Raw genomic sequence first — 15,837 nt, forward strand, 5'->3', positions numbered from 1 at the left:
TCGTATACAGACAACATAAATACCCAAGCAAGTAGCAGGGGGGACAGCGGCCGATGTAGCTCAGTTGGAAGAGCACCGGACGCGATATTCGGAGGTCGTGGGTTCGGTTCCCACCATCGGCACGTTGTTTTTTCTTCTACTTTATGTTTAATTATCTTTCCCCTAAACAGATTACATTACTAATTTCTGTGCTTATCCAAGTAAAACATTAAAAAAAAGATAAAGTACCATACCCAATGCTTTCCTTGGCCTCGCCGACTGTTGGCTTCTTTCCTTCATGTATTATAACGAGTACCCTCATTTCCCCTTAATTGATCTGCTTGTGGATTACGGGGGTCTCTGCTCTTTCAGTATTGAAGCCACAGGTAGCGTAAGAGGGTTCCAGCACAGCTGTCGTACTCGCTCTTGATTACGTTCTACGTGACGCTGGCGGTAACAAAGGACGTTCCACGTCCGCCGCTGTGACTGAGGGTGGCGCTGGTGAACACTCTCAAGGTTCGTATACAGACAACATAAATACCCAAGCAAGTAGCAGGGGGGACAGCGGCCGATGTAGCTCAGTTGGATGAGCACCGGACGCGATATTCGGAGGTCGTGGGTTCGGTTCCCACCTTCGGCACGTTGTTTTTTCTTCTACTTCGTGTTTAACTATCTTTCCCCTAAACAGATTACATTACTAATTTCTGTGCTTATCCAAGTAAAACATTAAAAAAAAGATTAAGTACCATACCCAACGCTTTCCTTGGCCTCGCCGACTGTTGGCTTCTTTCCTTCATATAATATATATATATATATATATCTGCCTTTTCCTTTCAATAAATACATCTATCTATCTATTAGAATTTGACCCTCCAATGAGCAGTCAGGGTTTATGGTCGACAATATCGATTGATTTGATCTTCTGGCCGCCCAAGGAACTCTCAAAAGTCTCCGCCAGTACCACAATTCAAAAGCGTCAATTCTTCGGCGGTCAGCCTTCTTCACAGCCCAACTCTCGCGTCCGTACATCACAACTGGAAAGATCATAGCACGAGTTATAAGGATCTTGGTTGGCAGTGTAATATCTCTGTTCTTTACTAGGCGGTCAAGGCTAGCCATGGCTCTCTTTCCCAGAAGCAGGCGTCTCCTAATTTCATGGCTGCAATCTCCTTCAGAGGTAGAGAGAGAGAACAGAACTTTGCATTTATTCCAGCGGATGAATAGGCTCCGGCCCTCCGTCGCTTGGGATGGATGGCGGGTGCCCCGCCTCAGACGCAGGCCGGCTGACGTTGTTGGCCGGCGGCGTCCCAGGCCAGCTGAATGGCGGCTAGCTGGAGCCCAAGGTCCGAGCAGAGCAGCATGGTCTCCCAGAGTTGCGGCGTCAGATTTAGACCCTTCCCGGGAGAAAAGGGGCAGTCCCAGAGGATGTGTTCGAGGGTCCCTCTCGAGTCACAGTTTGCACAGAATTCAGATCTTTCTCCTGGGAGCATATGGCTCACCAGGAGCGGGTGTGGGAATGCCCCAGTCTGAAGGCGACGCCAGGCGACGGCCTGCCTGCAATTTAGGGTAGGGGCTGGCGCAGCAGCCACCCGTCTACTGAGTCTATAATGCTGCAGAATTTCTGTGTAAGATTTGGCACACTCTATGCTCCCCGCTCCAAGCCCCCCCCCCCCCCCCCTCTCTGCCGCCGGCTCGGTGGTAGAGCCCTCGCGCCGTGGCATGGGCGGATTCGTTGCCGGGAACGCCAGTGTGAGCTGGAGTCCAAATCAGCTGTATAGTTCGCGAGATTGGTGATTGCTGTATTATTCGAATTGCCTGGGGAGCAATCAACCCACGACTGTAATTTCGTATGGCAGTTTTGCTGTCGCAGATCACGAAACGCGCCTTTGTCTGGGCGCAGGCTAGAGCTACAACCACTTCCTCAGCTGTCTCAGGAGAACTAGTTTTCAGGGAGACCGCGGTGATCGGTCTACCCGACCCATTCGTTACCGCTGAAACCATAAAGGGGCTTGCCCCTCCGGCAGCATCTACAAAGGCTACTTCCTCCGGCGGCAAGTGGCTAAATTTCTTACTGAGCATTTGAGCTCTTTTTTCCCGAGGATCCGTACGGTGTTCGGGATGCATGTTTTTTGGCAGCGGAGGTATCCATAGCCTGTCCCGTACAGCCATATCTATTTCTGATTTTGTCTGAGCACCTCCCCAAGTGTAGATGCCCAGTTTTCCTAGAATGGATCTGCCTGTGGCGGTTAGGCGGAGCCGTTCTACCTGTGAAGGGCGCACCGCTTCCGCGATCTCATCCCATGTGTTATGGATGCCCAGTTGCAGGAGGCTAGCGGTGGAAGTACAGCGCGGGAGTCCAAGGGCTCTTTTAATACTTGTGCGGATGAGGCTCTCTAATTTCTGTCGTTCTGCTGCCTTAAGGGGTAAGTATGGCGTAGAATAGCTGATTCGACTAATGATAAATGCCTGGATTATGCGCAGAAAATTCTTTTCCTTTAGTCCTCCGCCTTTACTCGAAACTCGGCGGATGAGGCTAACTGTTTGAGATACATGCCGCTCAATCCTCTTAATAGTTTCTCCGTTGTAGCCATTATCTTGGAGAAGGAGACCTAGTATTCGGATCTGCGATACCTGGGGAACTTGATGTCCTTGTACCGAAATCTGTATATCCACTTTACGCTCGTTCCGCAGGCACCGTGGATTGTAAATGAGTTCTGATTTTTCCGGCGAGCATGTAAGTCCACGTTCTGCTACAAACCGCACGATCGTGTCCACCGCCTCTTTTAGCGTGTGTTCAATTACGGCATCGCTATCCCGGCTGATCCATAGTATAATGTCGTCAGCATAAATACTAAAATTTAAATTGAGGGTAACGTCGTAGATTTTCGGGTAATTTTGCCATTGCTACGTTGAAGAGAAGAGGCGAGAGTACCGAGCCCTGAGGAGTACCCCTACTGCACAGAGGGAAAAGTGATGATGTGCTGTCGCGAAATTTAAAGCGGGCACTACGTCCACTCAAAACGTTTTTGATATAGTTATACGTTTTTGTCCCTACATTCAATACTGATAGGCAGTCCATGACTCCCTGGTGCGAGATATCAAATGCCTTCTTTAGATTGAGGCCAAGGTTGGCCTTAGCATCTTTACTCTTGGACCGGATAATGTCATGCTCCAACTGGACCATGAGGTCCTGAGTCGAGAGATGAGAGCGGAAGCCTATCATTTCCCACGGGAAAAGGTCGTGTCTATCAATATATTTGGTAAGCCTAGTTAGGATAACATGCTCTAGTAGCTTTCCCAAGCATGATGTTAGGGATATTGGCCGTAAATTGTCTATTCGAAGTGGCTTACCAGGCTTGGGTATGATAATAATGTCAGCCGTTTTCCACTGCTGAGGTATTTCCCCTTTCTCCCAGCACTCCTGCATACGCATAGTTAGTGCGGCTACCGATTGGTCATCTAGGTTTCGCAGTATTTTATTAGTAATACCATCTGGGCCCGGCGCCGTGTTGGTTCTAAGCCGAAGAATCTCTGCTCTCACTTCTGCTGAGCTAATAGAGGCATCAAGCTCATCATTGGCGTCCCCTAAATAATCTGGAAGGGGCCTCCTGCTTGTATCGCCAACATACAAGTCTTGCAACTGTCGAAAGAACTTCTCGTCATCTCCTTGAAAGGAGTCTCTAATCTTCATAAGGTTAGTGCCTACTTGAGCTTTTGAGCTCTCAGGGTCCAGAAGGTGACGAAGAAGTCCCCAGGTCTTAGGCATGCTCATATTATTTATTCTCCATGTGTTCGCATCGATCCCCCCAGTTTTGATCGCATAAGCTTGAAAGCGTAATCTTCAATGGCCTTATTATGCCGAGCTATCTTGCGCCTTAGGTTACGATTCCACCGCTGCCCCTTAAGTCTCCGTTCCATTCGTTCCTTTGCCTCCCACATGCGGAGAAGACGACTGTCCACTAAATCCGGAGCGTTAGCGTCATCGAGATATTTAGCCGCTGCCTTGACGTCGGACTTTAGTTGTGCAACCCACGTGTCGAGGTCGGTTATTTTGCCTTCATTGTCGCCTGTCCTGTTGTCCCGAAATTTGTCCCATTCCACTATCGCCGGCTTCGCACGACGTTTGGGGCCGAGGCCGATTAAGCGCGATTATGTAGTGATCGCTACCGAAGTTCATGTGCGTGTTGTTCCACTGGGGACTGAGGGTGCGCCTAGATAGTGTGAGGTCGGGGGATGTATCGACGCTAACACTGTTCCCAATTCGTGTCGGACAGGTAGGATCTGTATGTATAGTGCACCCTATATATAGTGCTATATTCTAGAGCACTATACCCTAGGTCTTGTATATCCTCCCACAACTGCCTCCCTTTTGGGCAAGGCGTACAGTATCCCCACGCAGGGTGTCTTGCATTGAAATCTCCCATAACCATTAACTGATGTTCACCGCTGACTTGCTCTGCTTTCCGGAGCAAAGTCCTGAATCTGGCCTTGTGCTGCCTCGGTGATCTGTAGATATTGAGGAGAGAGATACTGGCCCTAGGACTGGTTCCCAGGATGATCTCCACAAAAACATTTTCTATCTCTGGCGATGCGAGGTCGTGTCGCACTGCTGCCATATTTCTTTTAACTAAAGTTGTCAGTGCCGCCCGCTCCCCCTTATCGATGTGGAATGCTTGGTATCCCGACAGTTTAGCCGGGCCCCCGGTTTCCTGAAGTGCTAATGCGAGGGGCGCATGTTCTATCGTTGTAAGGAACTGCTGCAGCACCGGCCGTTTTCTTCGGAATCCGCGACAGTTCCACCGCCATATCTCATACTTAGCCTTGCGAGCCGTGTTTACTCGCAAGGGTCTGTTCGATGTTCTGCTGCCAGGCGTTGATGCCTAGCAGCTCGTTCCGCAGTATTCCTCAGGTTGTTTTTGTACTGCCTCCACAAGCATCTGGAGTTGGGAGGTGATTTGATTTAGCGAGGCGGCCATCGAATCTAGCGCCCTCTCAATTCGGGTTACCCTTTCTTCTACTGACTTTTCCTCGGAGGGATCCTCGCGTACTTTCCGTTTTATAGGTGGAGAGCTTGCCGTGTCAGTGATCATGCTATCCTCTTTAGCGTTCTGCGTATTGGGCCTGATATTGAGATTAGCGGCTGTGCCAGATCTGGACTGCCTTTGCTGTTGCAGATTTTGAATTTGACCTCGAAGGGAATCTACTATCCCATTAAGATTTTGTAGTATCTTAGAGCCCAAGAAAAGAAAATCTGTCACAGCTTCCACTTCTTGTCCCTTGATGCTCCAGGACTTGATAGGTGTCACCCGTTAATAATTATGGAGGTATTAGTAATGATGCGCCCTTAACGGTGCGCACACTCCCAGACACCCTTAGAGTGAGTGGGGGTGGCTGTTCCGGTCGCAAAGGAGATGCCCTCGACCTGCGTGGCAAACTCAGCCGGAATTCAACTACCTTGTAGTGACAGCAGGGGGTGGCTGTTTGGTGCCCAGCTGCCGCCGGTTCAAACCAGAGTAAGGATCGGAGTCAGAAGTAACAAACAAAACACAATTTATACACAGCAAGAGACGATACAAAGGAATACACAAGATCACTTGAAATGCACAGACGAAAGGTTCACAGAATACAAACGCTTAAGCATGCCATTACAGAATGATTCAATAACACAGAGGCTTTACAACAGATTAAACACGAAAGAGTCACAAATACAAACACCAAATTGTTCACCGGGCACTGTTGCAGTCCGACGCCTCAAGAGTCACGATGTGGCCGCCATACAAGACGAGCGCCGCTCCCTTGCAGATCCGTGGGCTTGCCAGCAGTGGGTGATCCCCGGGAGTCCAGCCGAAGCACTGGCGCACACGTCGCAACCACTGACTGACTGACTGACTGACTGACTGACTGACTGACTGACTGACTGACTGACTGCACAAGCGGCGCGGTCTCTTTAAATAGGGCGCGCCGCGTCTGTCTGTTAGCACGCGCCAAAGCTAGCGCGCACACACACTTAAGGCACGACCACATGGCAGCGCTTCTTCGGCGTCTCGTCAGCGTCTCGTCTATGAGCGTCGTCGCTCGGCGCGCGCCGGAAAGGGCGACCAAACACATGACGGCGTACGAACTGGCGTCTGCAAGGCAAGGCGTGGGAGAATCCTGGACGTTCGAACAATTGTCCCCCGTCCATAGCTAAAATCGTCCTATTCAGCGACGGCGGTAACTTACTGGGGAGGGTGGGGGAGGCAAGGGCATCAAAAGGCGCAGGCATGCACGCGGACAAAAAGAGGAGCTGTTGCTTCCGCGGAAACGAGTTGAGCCTGTGGCGGTTGGTGCCGCAGCAGCCCATGCTTGGCTTTGTCGTTGGTCCCCACCTGCGAATAATTTTCGGCGTCGACGCTGAGATCTGGCCCCTCCAGATACCTGCGTCTTTCAGCGTCGTCTCGCTTCAAGGGCCAAAATTGCACCTCCGGCGACGCCGATATACGCGACGCCGACGCGGCGCCGAAGAAACGCTGCCATGTGGTTCAGCCTTTAGATTCGCTGGTTATAGCGCTCTCTCCTGCTCCCGTCGAGCCGCGCGTCGTCATTGGCCAGGTCCCAAAGAAGATTCTCGATTTTTCTGGCGCATTCCGGACCGATGAACCACCGTCCTCCCCGGGCAATGGAAAAGAGGGTGACGGCAACGCGTACAAAGCTACGCGCTCTCCCGCGCGGGGAAGGGGTCTTTTCTCTCCATGCTTTCCACGCGACGCCGCGCGGGCCTCGCGCCGTACCGGATTGATGAAAGTGTGCGCCGATTTCGTGACAATAGGGCAAGACGCCATGATTTTTGTCTTTTAATGTTCAGTTTAAGCCCAAACTTCTCACTCTCTTCTTGTATGCGCATCAGAAGTCTCTTGAGTTCCACTTCACTTTTTGCCATTAAAGTGGTATCATCCGCATATCTAAGGTTGTTGATACGTTTCCCAGCAATCTTCACTCCATCTGAAGACTCGTCCAGACCGGCCTTACTCATGATGCACTCAGCATATAGGTTAAATAGGCAGGGCGACAGTATGCAGCCTTGCCTCACTCCTTTCTCAATCGGAAACCAATCACTAAGACCATGCCCCGTTCTGACTGTGGTCTCTTGCCCTTCATACAGGTTCCTGAGGAGACAGATGAGATGATTTGGAACTCCCATCTCTTTGAGAGCTTGCCACAATCTGCTGTGATCTACGCAGTCAAACGCTTTCGCATAATCAATAAAGCAGAAGTAGATAGGTTTCTTGAACTCTTGCTTTTTCCATGATCCAGCGAAGGTTGGCAATCTGGTATCTAGTTCCTCTGCCCTTGCGAAACCCAGCTTGCACGCCCGGAAGCTCCCGATCCACATACTGCTGCAGCCTACCTTGGAGGATTTTCAACATCACCTTGCTAGCATGCGAAATAAGCGCGATCGTGCGGTAGTTGGAACAATCTTTGGCACTGCCTTTCTTTGGATTGGGGATGTAAACTGACCTCCTCCAATCCTGTGGCCACTGCAGGGTTGCCCAAATTCGCTGACATAATGTATACAGAATGTTAACAGCGTCGTCATGGTTGAGGTTTTGAAGCAACTCAGCTGGAATGCCATCAATTCCGCTAGCTTTGTTCTTAGCAAGGCTGGCTAAGGCCCATTCAACTTCACTCTTCAGGATGCCCGGCTCGAGATCAGTAATCCCACCGTCTGATGTTGGGTTTGCACATCCGGGTCCTTCTTGTACAGTTCTGTGTATTCCTGGCACCTCTTCTTTATCTCTGAGGCTTCAGTGAGGTCTCTGCCTCGTTTGTCCTTTATCACGCCCAGCATAGCACAGAAGCTTCCTTTGATATCTTTGATTGTCTTATACAGAGCTTTTGTGTTCCTCAATTGGCTGTTGTCCTCAACTGCTTGGCACTGTATGTTCAGGAAGGCATTCTTTTCTCTTCTTGCTATTTTCTGAAAATCCGCATTGAGAACCTTGTATCTTTCTCTTTCCCCCATAACTTTTGCCACCATCCTTACCTCAGCTATTTGCACAGCCTCTTCAGATAACCAGTTTGCTTTCTTGCATTTCTTTTGCTTTGGAACTACCTTAGTAGCAACTTCTTGTATTATCTCTTCAGGCTCTCTGCCAATTCTAGATGCAATTCTTGAAATCGATCCCTCACTTCCACAGCATATTGTGATGGAATTTGATCCAGATCATACCTGAAAGGCCTTCTAGTTTTCTGCGTTTTCCTCAATCGAAGCTTAATTTTGGCAACAACAAGCTGATGATCGGTGCCACAATCGGCCCCAGGCCTTGTTTTTACTGCTTGTATAGCGCTTCTCCATCTCTGCCACAAAGAATATAATCAATCTGATCCCTGTACAGACCGTCCGGTGAAATCTATGTTGTAGTGTTTCTAATCGGCATCTAACCGAATGTTACCACTCTGTTGGCCACTATGGAAAAAACATGGACGGCTTAACTAACAGGCTCGTTTCATCAGTGTCTCGCCCAATCTAATCAATCGGACCCTATCACAGTCTCCGGGAGTACTAAGATGGTGTCAGAAGTGCTCTTTTATCTCATGTGAGTACCACTACATCAAGAGTCAGTCCGTCCAATCACCCATCAGCAACAAGCGGCTACCGGCAATAGTAGCCATGGCACATGTGCTCCCTGCCTTCCCAAGTTTTGACCTGCGCGCTACCGACGACAGCAATATTGGTCACAAATGGACGAAGTGGATAGAAAAGTTCGAAAACTTTCTTTTAGCTTGCGATATCTCGGCAGATGCACGCAAAAAGCGCTCCTCCGGCACTACGTCGGTGAAGAAGTCTACGACATATATCGCTCGCTCCCCGAGAGTGCTGCGCAAGGTGCGACGGCTACAAGCACGACCCAAACCACACGGAGTACATCGACGCCAGAATACGATGCCGCTCGAGCGAAACTGAACGCATATTTTTTGCCGCGAGTGAATTCAACATTTGCTCTCTATAAATTTCGTCAAGCTCAGCAAAACGTTGGTGAGTCACTGGACGCCTTCTACGCACGCCTCCGGCAGCTTTCTCGCCACTGTAACTTCGAAAACGTTGACTCTGAAGTCAAGAAACAAATCATTCTCGCCACAACGTCGTCTCGCCTCCGAAAGTATGCCATGTTTCATTCCCTCACGTTACCGGACTTAAGCAAGGAAAAATGCTCGAGGATGTCGAACGGGATGTGTCCGAAATCGAAAAGCACGTCGATAACAATGTGGCGGTGTTCGCAGTACATAAGGAAGGACAACACCATGGCCAACACCCAAGAAATGAACGACAGATGCCACGGCAGGCCTACACACTGCAGCGACCTCATGTCTCTTCAGCAGATTGTCGCAACTGTGGCGGCAAGTGGCCTCACCAAGGCGGTCAATCCAGTTGTGCTGCATGGGTGTCACGAAATCGGCGCACATTTTCATCAAGCCGGCACGGCGCGAGGCCCGCGCGGCGTCGCGTGGATAGCATGGAGAGAAAAGCCTCCTTCCCCGCGCGGGAGAGCGCGTAGCTTTGTACGCGTTGCCGTCACCCTCTTTCCCATTGCCCGGGGAGGACGGTGGTTCATCGGCCTGGAATGTGCCAGACCTTTCGAGAATCTTCTATGGGATCTAGCCAATGACAACGCGCGGCTCGACGGGAGGAGGAGAGAGCGCTATAACCAGCGAAGCTAAGTGTGTGCGCGCGCTAGCTTTGGCGCGTACTAACAGACAGACGCGGCGCGCCCTATTTAAAGAGACCGCGCTGCTTGTGAGTCAGCCAGTCAGTCAGTCAGTCAGTGTTTGCGACGTGTTCGCCTGTGTTTCGGCTGGACTCCCGGGGATCACCCACTGCTTGCAAGCCCAAGGACCTGCAAGGGAGCGGCGCTCGTCTTATATGGCGGCCACATCGTGACTCCTGAGGCGTCGGACTGCAACAGTGCCCGGTGAACAATTTGGTGTTTGTTTATGTAACTCTCTCGTGTTTGATCTGTTGGAAAGCCTCTGTGTTATGAATCATTCTGTAGTTGCATGCTTAGCGTTTGTATTCTGTGAACCTCTCGTCTGTTCATTTCAAGTGATCTTGTGTATTCCTTTGTATCGTCTCTTGCTGTGCATAAATTGTGTTTTGTTTGTTACTTCTGACTCCGATACTCTGGTTTGAACCGGCGACCGCTGGGCACCAAACGACCACCCCCTTCTGTCACAAGGTAGTTGAATTCCGGCTGAGCTTGCCATGCAAGCCGAGGGCACCTCCTTTGCGACCGGAACAGCTACCCCCACTCACTCTAAGGGTGTCTAGGAGTGTGCGCACCGTTAAGGGTGCATCGTTAATAATACCCTCTAATTATTAACGGGTGACAATAGGGCAAGACTTGCAAGGCATGTAACAAGGTTGCTCATTTTGCACGATTCTGTCGCTCAACCAGGAGAACAGTACACGCAGTGGACTGTGACAGTGACTTAGACACACAGTTAGCCTGCAGTAAGAAGAGTTCCAGTACTAGAGAGTACTTGAGTACTTGAAGAAGAGCTCAAGTACCCTTATATCATTGGAAGCATTCATGGATCACAGATCAAGGCATCGAGAGGAAAAAGTAATAACGCGCAACTCAAGTTTTTTCAAGGATGTCTCTGGCCTCAAACAAGCATCAGCCACAACACCACTCGACCGCGATTACATCATATATCCACCACCTGTAGTGAACCAGCCTGCACCTCCTATATTGCACCCGCCTACACCACCTGCATTGCACCAGAATTCTTCAACACGGCGCTATCCACAGAGAAAGAGGAAACCTCCACGTCATCTGTCTGACTGAGACCTGACTTTGTGACGGTTTGCCAGTGAGAGACCTTTCTACAGTGGTCTGTGACAGTGTGTGCACATCCATTTAACTTTCCCCAAGGAGGGTAGTGTAGTGTTTGTAATCGGCATCTAGCCGAATGTTACCACTCTGCTGGCCACTATGGAAAAAAATGGCGGCTTAACTAAAAGGCTCGCTCCATCAGTGTCTCGCCCAATCTAATCAATCGGACCCCATCACAGTCTCCGGGAACACTAAGCATGTGTACAGGCGCCCCTTGTGCTGTTGAAAATGAGTATTCGCTATGGTCAGGTTGTTTTCTTGACAAAGCTCTACTAGCCTCTGCCCAGCTTCATTTGGCTCACCAAGACCGAACTTGCCTGTACTTCCGGATATTTTTTCACTCCCTACCATAGCATTCCAGTCTCCTATGAGAAAAAGGACGTCTGATGATGGAGTGCGGTTTAAAAGGCATTGCAGGTCAGCATAAAATCTCTCAACGTCAGTTTCTTCAGCAGTAGTGGTTAGTGCATAGAAGCTTGGATAGCTGTTATGTTGAAACGGTGACCTTGGATTCGTAGTGAAATCATTCGGTCGTTTTTGGGGTTGTACCCTAGCACTGTTTTGCCCATTCTTCTATTTACTATGAGACCGACCCCATTACTTCTCCTGTGTTCGTGCCGACATTAAAAGACATAATGGTCGCCGGAATTAAATTCTCCCATTCCGGTCCACTTGATCTCGCTGATACCCAAGATATCAATGTTCAATCTGTCCATTTCTCGCTTGACGACATCCAGTTTACCTTCCGTCATAGATCTTACATTCCATGCTGCTATGTGATATTTCTCCTTGCAACATCGAATTTTCCGGTCGCTTCCCGACACATCCACAACTGAGCGTCCTATTGGCTTTCCGCTTCATTCATCCTGGAGCTACTAGGAATCGCCCTTTGTTCATCCCCAGTAACATGTTGGATGCCTTCCAACCTGTGGGGCTCATCTTCCGGCGCCATATCATTAATGCTATTGTGACTGGTCATAGGGTTTTCTTGGCAGGAAATACTGGAGTGGGTTGCCATTACCTTCTCCAGTGAATCACATTTTGTCAGAACTCTCTGCCGTGACCTATCTTGGGTGGCCCTACACAGCAGCTCACGACTTCATCGAGCTTCGCAAGCCCCTCCGCCACGACAAGGCAGTGATCCATGAAGGGGATATATATTGCCACGTGCCTAGCGCCGCGCGACAGCCGTGTTTGGTGCCGACGACGACGAAGCGGTGGTTGACACGAGCGGTGCGCTGGTGCTGGACTCTGTGACTCTGTGATCGGAACGACAAGCCGACCTTATTCTCTGGTCCTCGGCAACGTGTACCTTGACGGCTCCTTGTGACTTCAGTCGTGACACTGGTGGAGGTCCCATCGATGATCCCTTCTCCTGCGGACTATCCTACGCGGCCGCCTCTCATGACCACTCCTGTTCATCGAACTAGCCGACGGCTCCGAGGCTCCCCCCGCGAGGCCTTCGCTCTTGACGAAGAGACCCTAGCTGGGGCAACGACACCGCCCGCCCGTACAATGACTGTCCCTTCCACCCCTTCGTCCTGTCTCATCCTTCAGACCCCACGTACCCCTAAACCATTTCACGGTGAGCAGTTTGAAGACGCCGAGGACTGGCTAGCTCACTACGAAAGGGTCGCGACGTTTAACGGCTGGGACGACGCTGCGAAAATGCGGAACGTCTACTTCAGCCTTGAAGACGCTGCTCGGACATGGTTCGAGAACCGCGAGGCCACATTCTCTACGTGGCCCGCCTTCCGAAGCCAGCTCCTCGGTACGTACGCCAACAGTGACCGCCAAGAGAATGCCGAGCGTGCCCTGACCTCTCGAGTTCAGCGTCAGAGCGAAGCGGTCGCAATGTACGTTGAAGACGTCATGCGCCTTTGACATCGCGCCGACCCGTCCATGAGTGAGGGTCAAAGAACAGCTTTTTTCCGGCCTCGTGCGGAACCCGCCCACCATCGTCGCGGCGTTTCTGGCTGAAGCTGTGAACATGGAGAAACTGCTACAGCAGCGATGTAGCCAGTACGGTCCGCCGCTGAATTCCATCTCCACACTACCGCCGTCTGACCGAACCGACTACAATCCCGGGGCAGATATGAGCTCCCTTCGCGACCTCATTCGCACCGTGGTTCGCGAGGAGCTCCAGCAACTTCATGGATCATTTACTCCTGGCGCAGCTTCCCTGGCCAGCATCATCCGTGAGGAGGTCCAGAACGCACTCACGCCACCGACAAGTACAGTCGTTCCACCACCACCCCCGGGCCCCACCCAGCGGATGACTTATGCTGGTGTCACACGCCGCCCAGCCCTGCTACCTACCCCTTCGCCTTACACGCAACCTCAGGTCGCTGTGCACGCTGCGGCACCGCTGCCCCTTTGGGCAGATCGGCGCCAGGCGCCCCGGAAGACTGATCTCTGGTGCGCTCCAGATAACCGCCCTCTCTGCTACCACTGTGGCGAGGCAGGTCACCTCTACCGGCAGTGCCCTTATCGTCAGATGGGCCTTAGAGGATTTTCCCCCGACAGCCCTCGTCCACGGCCTGGTCAGCGGCCTCAGGACATCGCCGAGTACGTCACCCGCCAGCGTACGTCACCCACCAGTCTGCCACATTCTCCTCGTCGCTCTTCGCCCTCTGGGCCACGGTATACCGCTGGACGCCATGGTTCCTCGAGCCCTCATCGGGAAAACTAGCTCCGGCGACCTTTGGGGGCGAGGCCGCCGCACACCGATTCGCCGTAAAGTTTCCACCGCCGCACCGCTCGATTAGCCCCGACGTCGAACGCCGAATTCCTGTCCAGTTTTCGCCGCACAGACCAGATCGCCCCGACGTCGTCCGCATCGCCGACCAGTTATCACCGCCGTGTCCCTTAAATCGCCCCGACGCAGACCACACAACTGCCGCCCAGCTTCCGTCGCCGCACCGCTTGCTTCACTCCGACCTGCCGTCGACATTGAATTGTCCCGACGCCGACCACCCAACCGCCGTCCAGCTTCCGCCGCCACACCGCTCACTTCACTCCGAACCGACGTCGACAGGCCCTGGTCTTGGCCGGGCCTCTCTGGACATCCCTATTATCGTCGACACGAAGGAGGTCAGCGCTTTAGTTGATACGGAAGCCGATTATTCTATCCTTAGCGGGCGGCTTTCAAGGACACTGAAAAAGGTGATGACGCCATGGAACGGACCAGACATACGGACGGCAGGCGGACATGTGGTTGCACCACCGGGTATGTGTACAGCCCGGGTTACGGTGCGAGGCTGCACATTTGTTGCGACTTTTCTTGTTCTACGCGAATGCTCTCGTGATGTTATTCTTGGCACCGACTTCCTTCGTGAGCACGGTGCCACTATAGATCTACCGAACCGCTTGGTGACGTTTTCCGCCAAACTGGCCACTGAAAGGCATGAGTACCGCGGGTCCCACTCCACGCTGCGAGTCGCCGATGATAGCCTCACCATGCCACCACGTGCCAGCATCCTCGCCAGAGTTACTTGTGACAAGCCACATCATGGCCTCCGGGTTGTTGAGCCTAATGCCTCCCTCTCACTCGCCTTGGGAGTTTCTGTGGCAAGAGGTATTTGTTTCCTTCGTGGAAGAGAGACGGAGGTGCTTGTCACCAATTTCTCCAATGAACATCGACATCTGTTCCGTGGCACTGTCATCGCTTACGTCGACCATCTGCACGAAGTCGCCGAATGTTTTGCTTCAGAGGAAGCTACGCCTAGCAGTGAACCGGATGATGCCGTACACGCTGTCAACATCAATTCTAGCCTTTCCTCCGTTGAAAAGAGGCAACTCCAAGATCTATTGCTGGAGTTTCGTGTGTGCTTCACGTCTTCATCTAAAGTGCAGCAAACGTCGGTCATTAAACACTGGATTATCACGCATGAAGGCACTCGACCCATCCATCAGCAGCCCTATTGTGTGTCTCCTCGGGAGAGAGACGCTATCCAACAGCAAGTCAAGGAGATGCTCGCCGATGGCGTCATTTAACCTTCAAGCAGCCCATGGTCGTCGCCTGTAGTCCTCGTTAAAAAGAAAGACGGAACACTTCGTTTCTGCGTTGACTATTGGAAACTTAACAGTATGACAAAGAAGGACGTCTATCCGCTGCCACGCATTGACGACTCTCTCGACCGACTACGCCGAGCCAAGTACTTCTCCTCCATTGACCTCAGGAGTGGTTATTGGCAAATTGAAGTTGATAAGAGGGACCGTGAAAAAACTGCCTTTGTAACACCAGATGGGCTCTATGAATTCCGCGTCCTCCCATTCGGGCTCTGCTGTGCTCCTGCCACCTTTCAGCGGGTGATGGGCACTGTGCTCACAGGTCTTAAGTGGCAGACATGTCTTGTTTATCTCGACGACGTGATAATTTTTTCACCGACGTTCACGGAACACCTGCGCCGCCTGAGAACTGTTCTCGAAGCTGTCCGGTCTGCCAACCTTTCTCTCAAGCCTCTAAAGTGCCACTTCGGGTTCACCGAATTGAAGTTTCTTGGGCACATCGTGAGTGCTGATGGCATCCGAGCTGACCCTGCGAAACTTGCTGCCGTTGCTGCCTTTCCCGTCCCCGCCCACAAAAAAGCAGTCCGACGGTTTTTGGGGCTGTGCTCCTATTATCGTCGCTTTATCAAAAACTTTGCACAGATGGCCAGCCCTCTGACTCTCCTGACTCGAGATGACGCATCATTTTCCTGGGGCGCCAAGCAGCAGATGGCTTTCGACGAGTTACGACGTCGGCTCCAGTCACCCCCGATCCTGGCACATTTCGACGATGATGCCGACACAGAGTTACGCACGGATGCGAGCAACGTCGGCCTTGGTGCCGTTCTAGATCAGCACCAAGACGGGGTCGAGAAAGTAATTGCCTACGCCAGCCGTGCACGTTCCCGTGCTGAGTGTAACTATTCCACCACTGAAAAAGAATGTTTGGCGGTAGTATGGGCCGCTGCCAAGTTCCGCCCGTACCTTTATGGCC

At 51.7% G+C, this 15,837-nt stretch overlaps 1 pseudogene; it reads left to right on the forward strand.

The window, feature by feature from the left end:
* Positions 1 to 8,629: 8,629 nt before the first annotated feature.
* Positions 8,630 to 15,837, forward strand: part of LOC146202040 (uncharacterized) — a 69,091-nt pseudogene continuing 61,883 nt past the window's right edge.

Source organism: Amblyomma maculatum, chromosome 1, assembly GCF_055883805.1.
Source record: "Amblyomma maculatum isolate TAMU_Amacu chromosome 1, ASM5588380v1, whole genome shotgun sequence".
NCBI lineage: Eukaryota > Metazoa > Arthropoda > Arachnida > Ixodida > Ixodidae > Amblyomma > Amblyomma maculatum.